Genomic DNA, 21258 nt, shown 5'->3' with positions numbered 1-21258 from the left:
AACCGCTCGTACTTTTTCAGTCGACTTTGCAATCAGCATAATCTGCGTCTGAGTACCCTACAAGATTGAGACTTGAATCTTTGGGATACCAAAGACCCACATTAGCAGTACCTTTAAGATATTTAAGTATACGTTTAGAAGCAATCAAATGAGTTTGCATTGGTTTAGCTTGAAATCGTGCATATAAACTGTAACGTTCCGAAAAGCGGAAAGTCCACGTGAACCACATGCATGCAAATTATTAAATTCTTTGGTATTTTATTAAATTCTTTTAAAGCATAAAATGTTTTTTTATTTTATTAAATTGTGTTTAATTATTTTTATGCTTTTTATGCATTATTATTCCATGATATGATTTAATTCATGAAATTTTAATAGTTCATGCACTAAGATTTTAATTTTCATTTCGCGCTCGAACGAGGAACGGAGACCGGAGAATTTCCAGAAAAAATTATTTTATTACACGGTTAATTTTTATTAATTAATATAAGATGTTTTAAAGGTATTTTTCAAGAATTGGGATTTATTGGGTATTTTTACCCGCAAGATTTTTTTTTAACGGTACGCGAATTTTATCGAATCAGGAGACTTTTTGAGGGTTCGGCTAATATTTTCACAAACTTTCCAATACGAAATATTTTTCGAGAGTGTGTTTGGATTTAATGGGCCTATTTTTAAGCTTTTTGGGCTTAAAACCTTTTTTATTTTAATTGAGGGTCATTAACACATATTTTAATTAACCTAAACTACACTTAAACTAAACCTAAACTACCCCACCTCATAATAGCCGACACCCTCACTCCCACCAGCCTTTATTCTTGAAAAACACCAACCGACACTTTACCTCAGCTATTATTTCTCTCGGCTTCTTCCCCCAGCAGCTGAATTGTATCGGTTTTGGCTTGTTCTTGCATCCAAGGCTCTCCGGCGCTCCTATCTTCATTCTTCTCGAGTTCTTACATCTTAAAGAACGCCATGTATCCTTATTTCTGCATTATTCACGCCATTATATGCTGTTACATGTGTTCTCGCATACGAAAAATGTTTAAACCAATTGTTGCTTCGTTTATGCTTCGTTTTGTTCGTGAAAAACCGTATTTTATGCATTTAACTAACGTGTTTGATGTTTGGGTGCAAGGGGCTGCCGATCTAGGGTCCTTAGGGGCTGTACATGTCGAGGTTTATGTTAGAACAACCTGAGAGGGCCTCGGTTCAGGTCTATGCAGTGAAAAGCCATTCGTTCAGGCGCTAGTGCGCGCATAAGGGCTAGATCGAGGATCGGTTCGGTCTCGGCTGTGAAAGGGGCATCCCTAGCTCTGGAACAGATCATAAAGGGTCTGAACCATGGCCTAGGGTGGTTCGAACGTAGCTGAGACGAGGATAGGAACCGCTTGAGCGTTTTTAATTTGGGTGATGTTCGAGTGCACTTCGTGGGGAGCTAGCGGTCATGTGTGCTGTGTTTGTTGCTTGGGCCTGGTTCAGTGGGTTATGCAGGTCCAGAGTAGTCCTAATGTGATCTAGGTGAGGCCGAGCCATGGCTGGCTCATCGGGTCTATGCTAGGAATGAAATAATGGGGGGTTAGCTCACTAAGGACAAGACTTGCATGTGCTGTAATTTCCAGCAACTCTCAGGACTTAGCCGAGAGGTTAAGAGCCTATTATTGACTGATTTAAGGGTCTTTTAAGTGTTTATGAGTGTGGTAAGAAGTTGGGAAGAATTTGGTTAAGTTTCGAGTCGATTAGGGTTAAAACCGGGACCCCGGTCTAAGTTTTAAACAATTCTGTTAAGTTATGAAATGAGCTTGAGTTTAAATCTAGGGATGCTTTTAAAAATGTTTGGGACATTTTTAGGTGTTTGGTAAGCTTCGGATCGAAATAATGAGTTTTGGATTTATTCGGGATTTAATCGCCGCACGAAAGGTTAATTAAAGAATTAATTGAAAGCCTAGATTTAAGCTTAATAAAATTATGGAAAATTATATTTAAGCTGAAATAATTATTAGAAGTCTAAATTTTTAATTTGGGTATTTTATGCTAAGGTTTGGTTTAATTCGAGATTAAAACGCATTAATAGGTTATATTTAAAGATTAATATAAAAGTCATAGATTTAGGCCAAATAAAAATATGAGGAAGTTCTTGTAAGCTTAAATAATTATTTGGGACGTGTTAGAGTCAATGAAATTAAGAAAATGTCAAAGAAGTGAAATTTTACGTCTATGGGCAAAACGGTAATTTTTGGGTTTCCAGGGACAAAATGGTCATTTTGTATCCGGGGTGAGATTTTGGTCCTGACAGCGCCCAGAGCACAAATATATGATATTTTAAATGTTTATGCATCATGATCACGATTTTAAGATTTTATGAAGATATACGTCGCATGCTTGGAGTTAACATTTTATCACGTTTAAAATGTTTATGCATCATGTTTATGAATTTTTATGAAATTATAATAAATACGGTGCATGCTTTGTTTAAAAGAAAAATTACGTATATGCATGATTTTATTAAGTGATGAATATGATGACACATTTTGAAGGAAGTGATTTAGTTGTGATTAACACGATGACACGATGATATGATTGGAGATATCGTGAGGGAAAAGGCCCCAGAGGGAGCCCGTTTACGGGAGAAGGCCCCAGAGGGAGCCCGACAATGGTATTTCCATTGACATGATATGATGACATGATAGGCTCGGGCTCAGTTGACGGGTGAGAGTGTCGCTGATGTCCCCCGCCGCCGGGTACCGCGGTTACACGTAGATGGATCCATCGACTGATATGATGATACGAAAGTCACAGCTAATGAACTGAATTCAATTAAAAAGAAAATATATACATATATGATGACATGAGATGACATGATTTTACACGATATGATTTTACACGTCACGTTTACATATATGATGACATGAGATGACATGTTTTAATACGATATGATTTTACACGACATGTATACATATATGATGACATGAGATGACATGATTTTACACGATATGATTTTATACGACACATTTACGTATATGATGACATGAGATGACATGCTATGATTATTACCATGTTTTGAAAGGACACGTTTACATATATGATTTTTACTGCAGACATGAATGCTTTTAAGTTCATGAAAGATATATTGAGTATGATATTTTTCACCGCTGTGTGCTACGTATATGTACTTGTTATTCCTGGTACATGTGTGTTGAGTCTTTAGACTCACTAGGCGTGTGTGATGCAGGTGAGCTTAATGATGAGGAGACTGGAGTTGCCGAACTCTGAGTAGGCAGACTTGGTAAGGTGATACGACCCGAGGACCGCATGTTTTTCGCATTACGATTTATGAGATTGAGAGGAGATGAATATTTTCATACGTTTATGATTTTAAGAATTTTTATACGTTTATGTTTGCGTATGATTTTAGACGAGTTGGGTTATTTTAATCTGCGCTATTTTTACTGACGAATATTTAAGATCATTTTTAAATGTTATTTCGAACATGCGAGCTTTAATTTTTAAAAAAAATATTCCGCATTTTTTTTAAAACGAGGAGACGCTACAGTTGGTATCAGAGCAAGGGTCCTGTATAGGGTTGTGCCACCGCCAGCTTCTGCTGCTCAGTCTTCAAGCATCAAAGTCTGTAAGCTTTTATGATTTAAATGTTTTAAATGATTCACTCTTATCACTTGCATGTTAACATGATTTACGCTTTATGACGATCTACGGTATACGTTTAACTGCTTTTATGATTTAAGGATTTATTTATTTTAAAAAAAAACCAGATTAAATTGCATGTTGGTTACGTTTGGAATTGGACGTGTCTAAGAATTCTAATATTGGACTTTATGAGAAGTTGATAATGATTTGACTATATTGATTTTGAGGTGAGTAGTACTCATGTCCTCCTTATGGGTCATAAGTTAATCTTGAAAATTATGAATGCTTTTGGGACTTGTAGAATTTCTAAGAAATTATTGATGGTTCGTGGTTACAAGTTGAGCTAAATTTTGAGGAATTCATGTAAGAATTAATGATTCGAAAACTACGACGATCTTTGGAAGTATAAAAACGTAGAATTTATTTAGGATGCATGCTCTACCTAATGGGACCTAAGGATTGAATTGCATGGATTAAGAATTTTAAGGACCTAATTGTATTAACCAATAATTTGAAGAACTAAGTGCAAAAAAAAAAAAAAAATCTATGGGGCTATTTTCGAATTTACCAAACTTTGGGATTAAATTTTTAGTTTCGAGAATTTCAAGGTTTAAGGAGGCTAAGTCGAAAATTTTATGTTGACAAAAATGCAAATTCGAAGAATTGTAGAGCCAAAAATGTAATTTTTGAGAACTTTAAGGCCACATTGCAAATTCTGGAATTTTTGAGGATTAAATCCGAACTTTAGAGGAACACTTGAGTTAAATCAGTAATTTTTCGAGGTTATGAGAATTGATTTTGGGTTTAATAAGCTTAAAATTATTGAAATTTATGTACGAAAAACCAATAAGGTGGGTTTAGGAACGCCAAGAACTTATGGGTAATTGTGGATTCTCGAGATTTAGGACAAATTGGATAATATTCGAGGAAAGTAAGAATTAATTTTGCAATTTTTAAGATATTTGGAGACTTTGTTTAGCAGTAAGTGAGAAGCGAATGGTTTAAAGTATATGAATTTTTTTGATGATTTAGGCTTGAAGGGATATTTAGAACTTTGAAACATCTGAGTTATAATGTTTTAAGGAATGATAATCAAGGGACGAATCAACATTGGGCTTGAAAATTTAAGCGTTAGTGAAATAATGTTGTGGCAAATTAAGAATTTAAAGTGATGATAATTTAAAGTGAAGTTGATGAATTAGTTAAGTTATAAGATTAGACAGTAAGTTAACTTATTTTGGGAGCTTAAGGTTTGATGTAGCATAAGTTTTAATCATAATCTTAAGAGTTAAAATTATTCATTTGTTAAGGTTAAATTTTTCTAGGAAGTTGAGTATGATTTATGGTTAGGTTACTCTATAGACGCATGTAAGAATTGAGGTAGACACTTTGTCTTGAGGAAATTTTGGTAAGTCATTAAGAAACTTGGGAATAAGTTAATATGTGTGTTGAAATTATGTTATCTAATACTAATTGGGTTGCGTAAGCTTGAATTTTTAAGTTAATAAAATAGGTGTTCGTAAGGAAATTGTGGGTGAAATAAAAACAAAAGGAATTTGTGGTGTTCAACATATGTTACCAATGAACGAATATTAAATATTCTTATCGAGTAAAAAATCTAAAATCTTAATATGGGGATTCTAGAATTCTATGGGTTATAAGCGTAGTTGATTTATTAGAGTTAGTCTAAGACTACCTACCATGAGCTAACTTATTAAGTTTATATGCTAGAATTAATTAAGCATTAAGGATACGTAAGAATGCGACATTTGTTCAAATGAGGAAAGTCCAATAGTCTTAGGTCTCAACTTTATTGTAATTGGAAAGGAAATAGTTTAAGCATGTAATTGGTGCTAGAATGATTTCATTATTTAGGTAGAAGATCGGTATCGTACATTTTGGGGATTTTATGGATTTACGTTACTCGAGGTTTAAGGTCTGCAACAATTTAATATTTGAAATGTACTTGTAAATAATTAAGTTATGAAAGATTGAGGCTGTAAGATAAAGATTCGATTCAAGGATATTAGGTTAATATTATTATGAGGTTGAGATAAGGTTTAACAGTTAAGTATATCACCGAGGATAGCAATCGGTCATTAAATTTTGGGGCTAAGGTTTCCTAAGTTGAAATTCATAAATGCTAATATAATAGGTCGATAAACATTATAGGTATAGTATAAGAATAGTAAGACGCAATAAAATTCGGACCGCCATTTGTAATATTGGAAAGTTTGAAAAAAGTTGAGGTTTGAGGCCATAGTAGAATAGAACTAAGTTACCCTAAAGCATTTTAATTTGTGATTCGCAATCGAGAATTTTGGTAAACAAATTTTATTAGGATTGAGGAGACACAAGGACATCTTAAGATTTATTATTTTATCAGAGTAGCGCTGCGGAAGCGTGGAATATTGGGATTCTAGAATTAAGAATCTAAACTTTTTGTTTATCGAGGATAAGCGAATTTCGGGGACGAAATTCAATTTAAGGAGGGAAGATTGTAACGTTCCGAAAAGCGGAAAGTCCACGTGAACCACATGCAATTATTAAATTCTTTGGTATTTTATTAAATTATTTTAAAGCATAAAATGTATTTTTATTTTATTAAATTGTGTTTAATTATTTCTATGCATTTGATGCATTATTATCGCATGATATGATTTAATTCATGAAATTTTAATAGTTCATGCACTAAGATTTTAATTTTCATTTCGCGCTCGAACGAGGAACGGAAACCGGAGAATTTCCAGGAAAAATTATTTTATTACACGGTTAATTTTTATTAATTAATATAAGATGTTTTAAAGGTATTTTTCAAGAATTGGGATTTATTGGGTATTTTTACCCGCAAGATTTTTATTTTTAACGGTACGCGAATTTTATCGAATCAGGAGACTTTTTTGAGGGTTCGGCTAATATTTTCACAAACTTTCCAATACGAAATATTTTTCGGGAGTGTGTTTGGATTTAATGGGCCTATTTTTAAGCTTATTGGGCTTAAAACCTTTTTTATTTTAATTGAGGGTCATTAGCACATATTTTAATTAACCTAAACTACACTTAAACAAAACCTAAACTACCCCACCTCATAATAGCCGACACCCTCACTCCCACCAGCCTTTATTCTTGAAAAACTCCAACCGACACTTTACCTCAGCTATTATTTCTCTCGGCTTCTTCCCCCAGCAGCTGAGTTGTATCGGTTTTGGCTTGTTCTTGCATCCAAGGCTCTCCGGCGCTCCTATCTTCATTCTTCTCGAGTTCTTACATCTTAAGGCACGCCATGTATCCTTATTTCTGCATTATTCACGCCATTATATGCTGTTACATGTGTTCTCGCATACGAAAAATGTTTAAACCAATTGTTGCTTCGTTTATGCTTCGTCTTGTTCGTGAAAAACCGTATTTTATGCATTTAACTAACGTGTTTGATGTTTGGGTGCATGGGGCTGCCGATCTAGGGTCCTTAGGGGCTGTACATGTCGAGGTTTATGTTAGAACAACCTGAGAGGGCCTCGGTTCAGGTCTATGCAGTGAAAAGCCATTCGTTCGGGCGCTAGTGCACGCATAAGGGCTAGATCGAGGATCGGTTCGGTCTCGGCTGTGAAAGGGGCATCCCTAGCTCTGGAACAGATCATAAAGGGTCTGAACCATGGCCTAGGGTGGTTCGAACGTGGCTGAGACGAGGATAGGAACTGCTTGAGAGTTTTTAATTTGGGTGATGTTCGAGTGCACTTCGTGGGGAGCTAGCGGTCATGTGTGCTGTGTTTGTTGCTTGGGGCTGGTTCAGTGGGTTATGCAGGTCCAGAGTAGTCCTAATGTGATCTAGGTGAGGCCGAGCCATGGCTGGCTCATCGGGTCTATGCTAGGAATGAAATAATGGGGGGTTAGCTCACTAAGGACAAGACTTGCATGTGCTGTAATTTCCAGCAACTCTCAGGACTTAGCCGAGAGGTTAAGAGCCTATTATTGACTGATTTAAGGGTCTTTTAAGTGTTTATGAAGTGTGGTAAGAAGTTGGGAAGAATTTGGTTAAGTTTCGAGTCGATTCGCGTTAAAACCAGGACCCCGGTCTAAGTTTTAAACAAATCTGTTAAGTTATGAAATGAGCTCGAGTTTAAATCTAGGGATGCTTTTAAAAATTTTTGGGACATTTTTAGGAGTTTGGTAAGCTTCGGATCAAAATAATGAGTTTTGGATTTATTCGGGATTTAATCGCCGCACGAAAGGTTAATTAAAGAATTAATTGAAAGTCTAGATTTAAACTTAATAAAATTATGGAAAATTATATTTAAGCTGAAATAATTATTAGAAGTCTAAGTTTTTAATTTGGGAATTTTATGCTAAGGTTTGGTTTAATTCGGGATTAAAACGCATTAATAGGTTATATTTAAAGATTAATTTAAAAGTTATAGATTTAAGTCAAATAAAAATATGGGAAAGTTCTTGTAAGCTTAAATAATTATTTGGGACGTGTTAGAGTCAATGTAATTAAGAAAATGTCAAAGAAGTGAAATTTTACGTCTATGGGCAAAACGGTAATTTTTGGGTTTCCAGGGACAAAATGGTCATTTTGCACCCGGGGTGAGATTTTGGTCCTGACAGCGCCCTGAGCCAAATTTATGTTATTTTAAAAGTTTATGCATCATGATCACGATTTTAAGATTTTATGAAGATATACGTCGCATGCTTGGATTTAACATTGTATCATGTTTTAACTGTTTATGCATCATGTTTATGAATTTTTATGAAATTATAATAAATACGGTGCATGCTTTGTTTAAAGGAAAAATTACGTATATGCATGATTTTATTAAGTGATGAATATGATGACACGTTTTGAAGGAAGTGATTTAGTTGTGATTAACACGATGACACGATGATATGTTTGGAGATATCGTGAGGGAAAAGGACCCAGAGGGAGCCCGTTTACAGGAGAAGGCCCCAGAGGGAGCCCGACGATCGTATTTCCATTGACATGATATGATGACATGATAGGCTCGGGCTCAGTTGACGGGTGAGAATGTCGCTGATGTCCCCCGCCGCCGGGTACCGCGGTTACACGTAGATGGATCCATCGACTGACATGATGATACGAAAGTCACAGCTAATGAACTGAATTCAATTAAAAAGAAAATATATACATATATGATGACATGAGATGACATGATTTTACACGATATGATTTTACACGTCACGTTTACGTATATGATGACATGAGATGACATGTTTTAATACGATATGATTTTACACGACATGTATACGTATATGATGACATGAGATGACATGATTTTACACGATATGATTTTATACGACACATTTACGTATATGATGACATGAGATGACATGCTATGATTATTACCATGTTTTGAAAGGACACGTTTACATATATGATTTTTACTGCAGACATGAATGCTTTAAAGTTCATGAAAGATATATTGAGTATGATATTTTTCACCGCTGTGTGCTACGTATATGTACTTGTTATTCCTGGTACATGTGTGTTGAGTCTTTAGACTCACTAGGCGTGTGTGATGCAGGTGAGCTTAATGATGAGGAGACTGGAGGTGCCGAACTCTGAGTAGGCAGACTTGGTAAGGTGACACGACCCGAGGACCGCATGTTTTTCGCCTTACGATTTATGAGATTGAGAGGAGATGAATATTTTCATACGTTGATGATTTTAAGAATTTTTATACGTTTATGTTTGCGTATGATTTTAGACGAGTTGGGTTATTTTAATCTGCGCTATTTTTACTGACGAATATTTAAGATCATTTTTAAATGTTATTTCGAATATGCGAGCTTTAATTTTTTAAAAAAATATTCCGCATTTTTTTAAAACGAGGAGACGCTACATAAACAAACCGAAAACATAATATCCGGTCGACTTGCAGTTAAATATAGCAAAGAACCAATTAACCCTCTGTACATTTTTGTGTCCACAGAGATTCCCCCTTCGTCTTTATCCTGTTTAATTGATGAACTTATTGGGGTGGAAGCTTGAGAGCAATTTCCCATGCCGAATTTCTTTAGCATATCTCGAGTATATTTGGCTTTATTGATAAATATACAATTTTCGAACTACCAGACTTGCTGTACTAAAAAGTAATTTAATTCGCTCATCATGCTCATCTCAAATTGCTCCTGCATCATCTTAGAGAATCTTTCACATAGCTTAGGGTTAGTTAAACCAAAAATAATATCATCCACATATATTTGCACAAACAGTGAATGATCATTTTGTGAGAATTCAAACAGCATTTTATCAACCGTTCTGATTGTGAAACCATGCTCAAGCAAGAGGTTAAGGTGTCATACCATGCTCTCGGGGCCTGTTTTAGTCCATATAGAGCTTTGTCAAGTTTGTAAACATACTCAGGGGAAGCGTGATTAACAAATTCGGTTGGTAGTTCTACATGAACTTCCTCATTTAACAATCCATTCAAGAATGCAGATTTAACATCCATTTGATATACTTTGAAATCTTTAAAAGCTTCAAATGCCAAAAATATTTTAATGGCTTCTAGCCTGGCTATGGGGGCAAATGATTCATCAAAGTCTATACCTTACTCTTGTCTGTAGCCTTGAGCCACAATTCTAGCCTAGTTCCTTATAATCAAGCCGTTTTCATCCATTTTGTTCATAAATACCCACCTAGTTCAAATCACATGAGTACTATTAGGCCGAGGAACTAGATGCCAGACCTTACATCTTTCAAACTGATTAAGTTCCTCTTGCATGACCTTAATTTGTGTCAAGTAGTGCATCATTGATTTTCTTAGGTACTATCTGAGAGACAAACACAGCATGCATAAATTCATTTATTATTTGATTTCTAGTTTTAAGAGGAGCAGTATGGTTACCGATGACCAGCTCGAGTGGATGAACCTTTTTCCACTGAAGACATGGTCCATATGGATTTAGCTCGATTGGTTGAGTGATTTCTTCTTCTTGTTCAAGTGCTCCTTCTTCTATTTGTATGTTTTGCATTTGTGGGTTTTCTTCCGGTTCGTTCACTTGTGGAGTTTGTTCTTGAACGGTTGGATTTTTTTTTGAAATGTTTCCACCTGTTTTTCTCAGATCTACCTCATCATCACTGCTTGTTTCAAGGTTAGTAGAATCAAGATTATTTATTAAATCATGTATACTGCTACTACTATTGTCATGACATATAGAAGATTCATCAAATACAATATGTGTGGATTCTTCAACAGTGAGAGTTCTTTGGTTATAAGCTCTGTATGCTTTGCTCACTGCTGAATATCCTAAAAAGATACCATTTTCAGCTTTTACATCAAATGCAGTGAGATGTGTTTTTCCATTTATATGAATAAAACACTTACAACCAAAGACGCGAAAGTATCCAACTTCTGGTTGTTTGCCGGTCCAAATCTCATATGGAGTATTTTCATGATTTTGATTGATCATGGACCAGTTTTGAGTATAACTGGCATTGTTAATAGCTTCTGCCCAAAACCTTTGTGAAATATTAGATTCGGCAAGCATAGTTCTAGCTGTTTCCTTTAATGTGCAGTTTCTGCTTTCAGCAACTCCGTTCTGTTGCGATGATCTAGCCGCTGATAATTCATGCTTAATTCCATGATCTTCAAGATAGGATGACATGAATTGGTTTAGAAATTCAGATCCTCTGTCACTCCTGATTCTGTCAATTGCTTCGCTTTTCTCGTTCTGAAGTCTTTTGAGCTGCTTGATTAGTTGATCGGTTGTTTGATCTTTCGAGTTTAGAAATGTGACCCATGTAAATCTGGAGAAATCATCAATTACTACGAGAGTGTATTTCTTTCCCCCTTAGCTCGTTACGGGTATTGGTCCAAATAAATCCATATGAAGAAGTTCCAGACATCTTGCTGATGAGTTTCTTCCTTTGCTTTTTAATGTAGAGCAAACTTGTTTTCCTAATTGACAGGCATTACGAATTCTACCTTTGGCAAAGTCAATGTTAGGAAAACCAGATACAAGTTTAAGTCTGCTAATAATAGCAATGGATTTAAAGTTAAGATGGTTGAGTCGTTTATGCCAAAGCCAATTTTTATTTCCATTCAAAGCAATAAAGCATAGGTGCATTAAGATAATCATCATTCCATTTGACTTTATATGTATTTTGATCTCTATGACCAGTTAACATGATATTACCAGCTGAGGTTTTAACAGTGCATAAGAGTTTTTGAAACTCAACGGTGTAACCCTTTTCACATAGTTGGCTTATGCTTATCAAGTTATAACATAGATTTTCTTCAAGAAGTACTTCTTTAATGATAACTTTTCCGTGGATAATCTTACTTTTACCCACAGTTCTACCTTTAGAATTAATCACCAAAGGTGATTGTTGGACCTTTGTAGTTGACTATTTCTGATAAAAGATCTTTGTTTCCAGTCATATGTCTAGCGCAGTCCCTATCCAAGAACCAGATGGATTCTTCTAGCTCCTTTTTCTTTGTTTCCTGTCATTATTGAAATAAGAGATTGGTACCCTTTTCTATTTGGGTCCTGAGTTTATCAGCCCTTTAGGGATCCACACTTGAATTATCCTGAAGGATTTTTCATGATGTGTCCTAAAGTAGGTGTTGTTGTGTGCATAATCAAGTGGTGTATGCAGTGCTTTTTCTTTTCCAGTATGTTGTTTCGACCGTATGTCATTGTCACTCAATCGATATCTCGTTTGAACAGGTCGGCTGTTGTGGTAATGGTTAGGTCTAGTTTTTGAATGATTTCCAGTTGACCCTGACTTTTTGCTGGTCCAATCTAAACCGTTGTGAGCGGTTGTATTTGGTCTGCGTCTAAGCCATGATCGGTTGGTTTTAGCATTCTCAGTTTCAAAGTATCCTAAACCATGTCGCCTTATGTTATTTTCAAGATTTGCATTATGAATGCTTTGATCTTCAGTCTTATCATGTTCATATACCATACTAGATTTGAAAATTTTAATTGGTTTTAAACTGTCTTTTTCTAGTAGCGGTTGGGTTGATGCTTCAGAAGTAATGAATTCATTAACGCTATAAACTAATCCAGTTCTGTCTCCGGCTGGTTTCTGCATTTCATGCATCTTGTTAAGAGAAACAGAGGACTTGTTCCATGTCTTGATTGTATTATCAACCGTTTGTTTTATTTCAAAATAGCATGGAACAATCTTCGCAGGTCATCGTTCTCAGCAATTAGCAGACTTAACTTTACTCTCAAACTATTAACCTCTTTTTGCTGCGAACAGCTAGAGAGAGTTAACTTGTTTTCCAAGTTTTGTTTTTCTGTTTTGGCTTCATTGAACTGCTGTGATAGCCTCTTAAACTCATTTATCATGTCGTGAAGTGCGGTGACAAGATCTTCTCGTGTAAATTCATCAGAGGTAAAGTCTAATACCAATTCATCAGTAGATTCTTGATCTTCTTTGGCCATGAGACACTCTACTTTCTCATCTTCGCTTTCACTTGAAGATTCTTCAGAAATAGATTTTTCGGATTCTGATTCAGCCCATTTGCCTTTATCTTCTTCTGCAACTAAGACTTGCTGACTCTTCTTTTTGATGAATCTTTTGTTGTCTTTAACTCGTCTTCTATCACTTGATTTCTTTTCATCTTTCTTGGCCTGTTCCATTCTGCAATAAAGTTTCCTTTCTTTCCACAGTTAAAACAAGCTTGACCATCATCATTATGGTCCTTGTTGAAGTGAGGTTTATTCATTTGTGATTGATTCTTACGCATGAATTTACTAATTTTTTTAACGAATAAAGACATGGCTTCATTGCTTAATTGCTCGGCCGATTTCTTACTTGTGGACTCTTCGACCGGAAGAGTCACTGTGGTAGCTGCCAATGCCTTTGTTTTTGAGAGGTGGATGGTTCTTCTTCAGTTCGTATCCCAAGTTCGAACTCATACGCTTTAAGGTCGGCGAAGAGGTCATGAAGTTCCAGCTTGTTTAGATCTTTGGATTCTTGCATTCCTATCGTCTTTACGTCCCATTCTCTGGGAAGAGCTCGCATAACCTTTAAGGAAATTTCACGGTTAGAATAATCTTTCCCTAATGAAATGAGTTCGATGATAATACCGCTAAACCGTTCATCAAATTCTGTTAGAGTTTCTCCTGTATTCATTTTCGAATTGTCAAACTTCTGAATGGCGACAATTAACTTGTTTTCTTTTGTCTGCTCGTTGCCTTCACATAATTGAGTGAGTTTTTCCCATATTTCGTTAGCAGTAGTGCAAGTTTTGATTTTGGCAAACATATTTTTGTCTAGAGTCTTGTAAAGGATGTCTTTTGCAACATTATTCAGATTTTCCTTCTTTTTGTTTTCAGCTGTCCATTCAGATATGTGCTTTTCTACCATTTGAGTAGCACCTTCGATTGTAGCGGCAGCTGTGTTAACTTTCAAGATTTTCATCAGCCCAGCAGTGATAATATACCACATATCATCATCTTGGGCTACTAGATGTACCTGCATACGAATTTTCCAATCATCATAATCTTCTTTAGAGAAAATCAGAATTTTATTGAAAGAAGCCATGAGTGTTAAAAAATATAAGTGTTTGAGAAAACCCCACTCTGATATCACTTGTTAGGATCGGGAAAGAGTTTAGAGGAGGGAGGGGTGAATGAACTCTTTAAAATTTTCTCGTTTAAAATGTTGGATTCGACCATTTTTAGGCGGTGGAAAGAATTATTCTCAAACGGTTGGAAATGTGAACCACTATTTAGTGCGGAAGACGGTTCACAATTTCCAATAGAAAATTCAACACGTTAACATGCTTATTCAACAGTTAGAAACAAAGAAAATGCTTGCGATAAGTAAAGTGACACTATGGTTTTTATGGATGTTCGGAGAATGAATACTCCTATGTCACCCCTTCTTCCTTCTTAGGAAGGTTTCCAATAAAAGACTTTGGTTATACAAACTTTTTGCAATAGCCCACTCCAATCAGGACTTATCACACTGCCTGTTTTGGAACTCTTAGCGATCACTTTACACTACTGGATTTTTAAAAACTTAGTTCACCAGAAACTGAGACTAAATCAAATAACCAAAAGGTTACTGAAATGAACAATTCAGTTTGTTTTGAGTAGCACGAAATTGATCTTTAGAAGATCGAATGTGACGATGTTTTAAAGCATGCTGAGAGAGCGATGAAGTATATAAAGTTGTGATAGCGCTCTAAGATCTTTGTGTATGCTAGCAACGAGATTTTTTAGCTGTAGATCCAGAGGTGGTCTGAGCTAGCACACTCTTCCGTTAATATATACTTGATCTTCTTAATGACCGGAAAGGATGCATCAACGTTAACCTGATCCACTGAACATATGTATTACTGTCGACTTTATGAGCATTAAATGATCTTTCGTAAAAGAATTTAATGTTCCTTTTGGTCAGCGTAGTTCTGAAGCGCTTACCTGAGGAGTTCCTTTTATGGTAACTGTCTTCTTTAATTAGAACTTTGAAGTCTATAATTGGTCTACCATTTCTGGGATAAAGATATAAATGCAGATCATTCTTGGAACTGATGAATTAATACGTTGACTTCAAGGCGGTGTAATACCTTGAATGTACCAAGCCGGTCAGAGAATGTCTTTGAGCAATAAATAGTTTCTCTTTAATGATCCGGTTCTGAGAATCATTAAAGTCCAAGCTGGATCTGCTAATGGTCCGAAGTAAGCGGTTGAGATTTCTTTGACCTCTAGCTAGTTAGGAAGATATTTCAGTTGATGAGCAGAGCGGTTGAACTGATGCATATCTCATATACGAACCGCAGCTGTTTTCGAGCTGACTTGTTTTTGTCATACACAAAAGTTCTTGGGAATAATATTTTATTAACAAATATTTTATTGTCTCTTTTCGCGTACTATAACTTATGAACAAATATTCCTTTTAGGAAATGTTCAATCCATAATTCAAAAAATAATTTTTTCTTTTCAATTATATCATTGCAAATATATATTTCAAATACTTGATCATTTTTAGCAAACTTTTCAAGAATACTAAGTCGAGTATGTGACATGTACTAGAATTATCTTAATCTTTATAATGACATGTTTCTATATGAAATGACAATTTTGGATGTTGGATCTAATTCTATTTGGCACCTCAAATTCTACGAGGATTTTTCTATATATCATTGTCAAGTCAACTCGTCTATGACAACTGAAAATATTTTCTTATAACCAACTTTGGGTTAGAAGCTTTGAGATAAAGTGTGCTCATATGTCACATGTCTATTTATCAATCATTTGTCATTGAAAATCTCTATAAATTGTATTTCAAGATAATTATCGTTTTGCATTATAGCAAAAGCATGTTAATAATTATATCATTTTGATCCCAAATAATATATGAAATCTCATCATATAATATGCTTGTTATTCTTCATGAATAACATCATCCAAATTGGATTCATTAAAATATTTGGTCGGTCATGCTTTTAGCATCTTTTATATTTACTTGCCAGTAACTTAAGATATTGTCCTGCAAGACATCAATTTCTTTCATAACGACTAGCTTCCATTATCTTTTTGACATTGAGACATTTAATCATTTTCTTTAAAGGGGTTGTTTGAGTTGTATACATTGTTCAACTCGAAATTAATGAAGCTAAACAATATAATCGATCTTATACACAAGATAAAATAACTTATTTTGATATTTAAAGTTTGAACTTCATGTTTACCTTATATTATATTGGGATCGATATAAAATTATTCTTTTAGGTTATATTTCCTCCCCTCAATATTAGAAATATTGTTTTACAAGAATAACAAATATGAAATTCTGTCATAAAAATCTCATTGTTCAAAATATTTGATTATAAGATCCAATTGATTACCAACACATTTACAATCTCTTCAAGACATTTACTCTAATGCATTTTTCGCATAAAACATATTATCAGTTGACATAATATATACAACATTTTAGATATTCCAAAAATGTGACGTATTTATTATCAAAATAAGTGATTTTAATAGTTGATTGGAGGCACAATAAGTCAACTAAACCAATATATTTATAATCATAAAATTGATATTCATATGATGAGATCGGTTCTAGGCACATGCGACTTCAAACACAATATTCTCAATGAGCTGCAATCGCTCGTGTTCTAAGAATGTAAAATGAAAGGGGATCGGTTACGGTGTCCGGAAGCGAAATGAAAGTTTGAAAAAGATGTTTTACCATAAAAAAACCGAGCACCCCACAATATTGTGTAGCAAATAACAAATAAACACAAATGTCATACATAAAGTGTTTATAAATTTACCTATCAATCACAAGAATTGATGTTTTGGCTCCAACTAAGTTGTAAAAAAATTAGCTCTTGAGGGTAGACAATTTACAAGATTTCCAAGAGCACACCTTGCTATTATGGATTCTTTCCTTCAAATTAGGTCTACCACCAACTAGGAAGATCCACTCTATTTTTGTACCAGAAAAATTAGAGTATTTTGCATTGATAATTTTGTGCAATCCTCAACCAAATGAAGAAGCAAAAATTGAAGAAAAAAAATGTAGTGCCCAAATTCAGTACGCGTATAACCCATGCATTCATTTAATAATTAAATCGTTTAATTAATTTTAAATGAGTGTTAGCCATGCATAATTTATGAAAATACATTATTTTAACTTATTCATGTTTATGTGATGCACGTTAAAATGTTTTTTTTTCGAGTTTCATGTTTCAGGCGATTATCCGAGGCGGGATTGAAGAAAAGACCCGGTGACGATTTTTGGCAATTTCAAAAGATTGTATTTTATTTTAAGTTAAGAAAGAGGCGTTTTAAATAATTTATTTAGTTTTAGCATTTTAAAGCCTTATTCATGTAATTAGTAATTTAAGAGTTTAGGACTTTTAAAATTAGTGTGTAATCATTTTTAAATGGGGAGTTTGATTAAATTAGTGCGTGTTAACTTTTGATTAGTATTTAATTTAGTTAATTTAGCACTAAATTCTCCTAATTAAAAACACACTCACGTTACACACACTCACACACACTTACATGTTTTTACACACACTAAAACACACAACACATCTACACATTCATTTTCAGAATTTTTAAGAGAGAAAACCTAGGGTTCTTGAGAGAACAAGCAGCCGCCCCCTTCCCCTTTAATTTCCAGCAAGTTTTCGGCAACTTTATTTCAAGATAATCGAGCCACCGTCGTCCCGGATCGACCTCGCTTCCTTCTCCACTTCGGTATCGACGTTTCGGTAACGTTTATCATCAAAGGCACGTATAATCTCTCTTTTGCTGCGTCGATCATGTCTTATTATGTGTGCGTTGTTTTATGCGTAAAAATTTATGTATGATGTTCATAGTTTGAGCGGTTAATCGTTGGGATCGATTTTGAAGGAAAATTTTTAGATCTAAATCACGTTTTACTGTTCTTCTTAAAACTGCGAATTTTCGGTCGCGAATCTGAGAAAACCTTCAACGTGAAAAATGTAGAACTTTTTGATACCTTCGAGCTGATATAAAAATCGAAATATTTGGATAAAAATTGAGTGTGTTATGACGTTTTTTGTGGGACTGCTCAAACATCATTTTCAGAAAATTATGCATAGATGTGTTCTCGAGATTTTATTGTTGCAGGCTTCGTTGGGAATCGACAGGTGATTGTTGCTGCATCTAGGTATGCTTAGTATGATGATGGGTTGTCATTTGATGTGTCGTTTAGTGTCGATAGGCACTCGAATACACTAGAAGCCGTAGGAAGTATTTTGATGTCAAAAATTTGAGTTTACGAATTTGTTGCTCGTTGGGAGTGCGACGTTTGGGAAATTTTTGTGGTGTCGAGTATGGATCATAGCGTCCTAGGATGAGTCTCGAGGCATTGATCACGGCATGTGTAATCGAAATTGGAGAGTATAAGTTTTAAGTCGCGGAGTCGAGTTCGTTTGGCCCTGAGCGGTAACTTTTTGCCGCCCGAGCGCCATTCTTTCTGTCCGAGTGTTTTTTCCCCGTAACCTTGGCACCCGAGCGGAAGTTTGTTACTGCCCGAGCGCAGACCCTGGCACCCGAGCGGTAAAGTTTCACCGCCCGAGTGCCACCCCTTCTGTCCAAATATTTGGTTCCTGCTTCTTTTCAAGTTTTAATAGTAAGTGCGTGTCTTTTATTGTTGGGAAATGTGCACACATCTTTTAGAGATTGTTCGGGGTTCAATGTCGTGGATTAGCACGATAATTTAACGAGGTCAAGTCCCGAGTGATCTAGAATGTCATAAGCTATTTATGCTCTTCGGTGGTGAGCTCGAGTACCTACGTCTAAGTTATGCTAGATAAGTGTTGAAATTCATGTTAGTGTGCAGCAGCGGCCCCAAATGATATCCAACGAATCCCTCAACGCCAAGTAAGTATGTTGACGTGCAAGAAAATATTTTAAGTTTTTGATGTATGCTAATTGTCTTGTGACCAAATTATGAATGGGTTTGGAAGTCGGTGAACGTAGCCGAGGACCTCTCCACCACGTTAAATTATGAACGGGTTAGATCGTGATTGGAAAGCGTTAAATTATGAACGGGGACCAACCAGCCCGTTAAATTATGAACGGGGATCTCATGTATGTGGCAGTGGATGCGTCCCTGTCAGCCCAGTATTGTGGTTTGTCTAATCAGGCGTTTATTATGTATGGGTCACTTGCTTTGAAACATTCCTCTATGCAAAATGAAGTCATGTATGTTTAAGTATGATCAAATATGCAAGCATGTTTATGAAAGCTTTTAAGTTATGGCACATCTATGTATGTATGCAAGTTCAAGCTCATTTCAAATCCAAGCTTCATGTATTATGTTCTATTTTAAAGTTTCATGCGATTTTATTACGTATTACTTGCTATTCTCAGTTTATACGTGTTGAGTCTTTAGACTCACTAGACTTGATCGATGCAGGTGAGGATGTATATGAGGAGACAGGAGATGGGGACCAAGGAGCAGGCTTGGACTGAGCGGGAGGCTAGACCCGAGTACCGCCCACGCTGTTTTAATATTTTTATGCAAGTTTAAAATACTCTGATTTTATGTTTGACGCGAGATATTTTGAGCAAGCTTTTCTTTTAACAAGATTTTTATTGGTGAATGGATGATGTAGTGACGACCGTATTGATTTTATTTTCGTATTCAAGAAAATTTTTAATTTTTTCGCAAATTTTAAGTTGTACAAGTACGGTTCGTTACAAAAAAATGATATAATTTTCGGCCAAGGTGATGTTTGAGGAGAGAAGAGAAAAAATTCTTGGTGCTTGAAAAAGGTAAAAAGTGCATGTGCATGCCATGCCTTGTTTATTGAAAAAGTTGCCTCCAACCCTTCACCTCCCAAGCATGCAATTTATTTGGGCATGTAACAATTACAAAGCCCATGCACTTTTATTTAAATATCTCAAACACATTTGAAACCAATTAAACTTTGCTTGAATTTACTCAAGCCCACTAGTTGAATTATTATTTCTTATTGGGCTCTACAAGACACAGTGTTATTTAATTAATTCAACACTTGAATTAATTTAATTATTTGGGCTCTACTAGGTCCAGTAGTGTTTAATTAATTCAATATTTGAGTTAATTTCATTTAGTCCATAATAATGTTTATGAAAATCAAAATTTTCCAATACATTATTTATTTGAGCCATCTTTTAATTTAGAAACACTTCCTCAAATTAAAAGTTACATTCCTCATTATCCTCTTATAAAAGTCATAATTATATTTTTCTTTGCGCTTATGAACTCCTTTATAATCTGTTCAACACATTGAACTATTTTTCTTCACAACGAGATCTAGAAAGTTAGCACTTGTGTAACCCTCAATGGTTCAATGATACATCTAGCAGTGATTTCCCATTTCAATATGATTCGGGACTAAACATGTCCTTATTCGAGTATAGCCCAGTTGCTCCATTGTTACTTATCAACTGCTTGATAATAAGAACGTCAGAACTCAAGTCTGATATTACCCAACCAATCTTGTTAAACGCCTAGCAGCATCACTTACATTATTCCGTAGGTATCAAATGATAGTGCATGTAAGAACCATTCCATTATGGTTAGCGTACAATACGGTCACACCATCTCATATATCCCGATTGATTCGACAACTATTGGTATATCGAGAGTTGCCAAAGAATGATACTATGTGCCATGTCGTAGTTGCATCGATGTCGTAATCTATAAAACTCCTTTCATAATTACCACCAACACTCTGATCAGAGATTTCAAACTACACACATGAGATCACATATGATATCCATACCCGAAGGCAGGCGGGGAATCCCCGACTACAATGCATCGACTCATATATGTTTCGACAAAACACCCAACCTTGCCATCTGATGACCCCATAAGAGTCGGTAAACAATTCAAAATAAAATAGGATGTTTCCACTCGATAAGTGAGAACCACTTAGAAAGTCCTTTATGGAGAGTTGTTCGGTGCACTCTACAAGGAGCACCTATCTGCATGCTCGGACATCACAATGTCCCCTACCAATGAACCATGATACTCGCATCGCAGAAACTAGTTTCCAACTCGAGTGACCTTTATCCTTCTTAACGGCGGTTGAATTGACTAGGAACTGTTTATAATATACAGTATTCCAAATATGAGTTTCATGATACTCATCA

General features: G+C 35.4%; 1 long non-coding RNA gene across 1 annotated transcript; it reads left to right on the top strand.

Annotated features, from left to right (window-relative positions):
- The first annotated feature begins 6807 nt into the window (after positions 1 to 6807).
- LOC140820624 (uncharacterized) lies at positions 6808 to 9425 on the top strand. Its single transcript, XR_012115540.1, has 2 exons — positions 6808 to 6924; positions 9189 to 9425. It is a non-coding gene; the product is annotated as an uncharacterized lncRNA (long non-coding RNA).
- Positions 9426 to 21258: the final 11833 nt, after the last annotated feature.

Source organism: Primulina eburnea, unplaced genomic scaffold (genome assembly GCF_022965805.1).
Source record: "Primulina eburnea isolate SZY01 unplaced genomic scaffold, ASM2296580v1 ctg128_ERROPOS2300000, whole genome shotgun sequence".
NCBI lineage: Eukaryota > Viridiplantae > Streptophyta > Magnoliopsida > Lamiales > Gesneriaceae > Primulina > Primulina eburnea.
The sequence above is the reverse complement of the archived record's forward strand: the minus strand, read 5'-3'. Positions and strand labels throughout refer to the sequence as shown.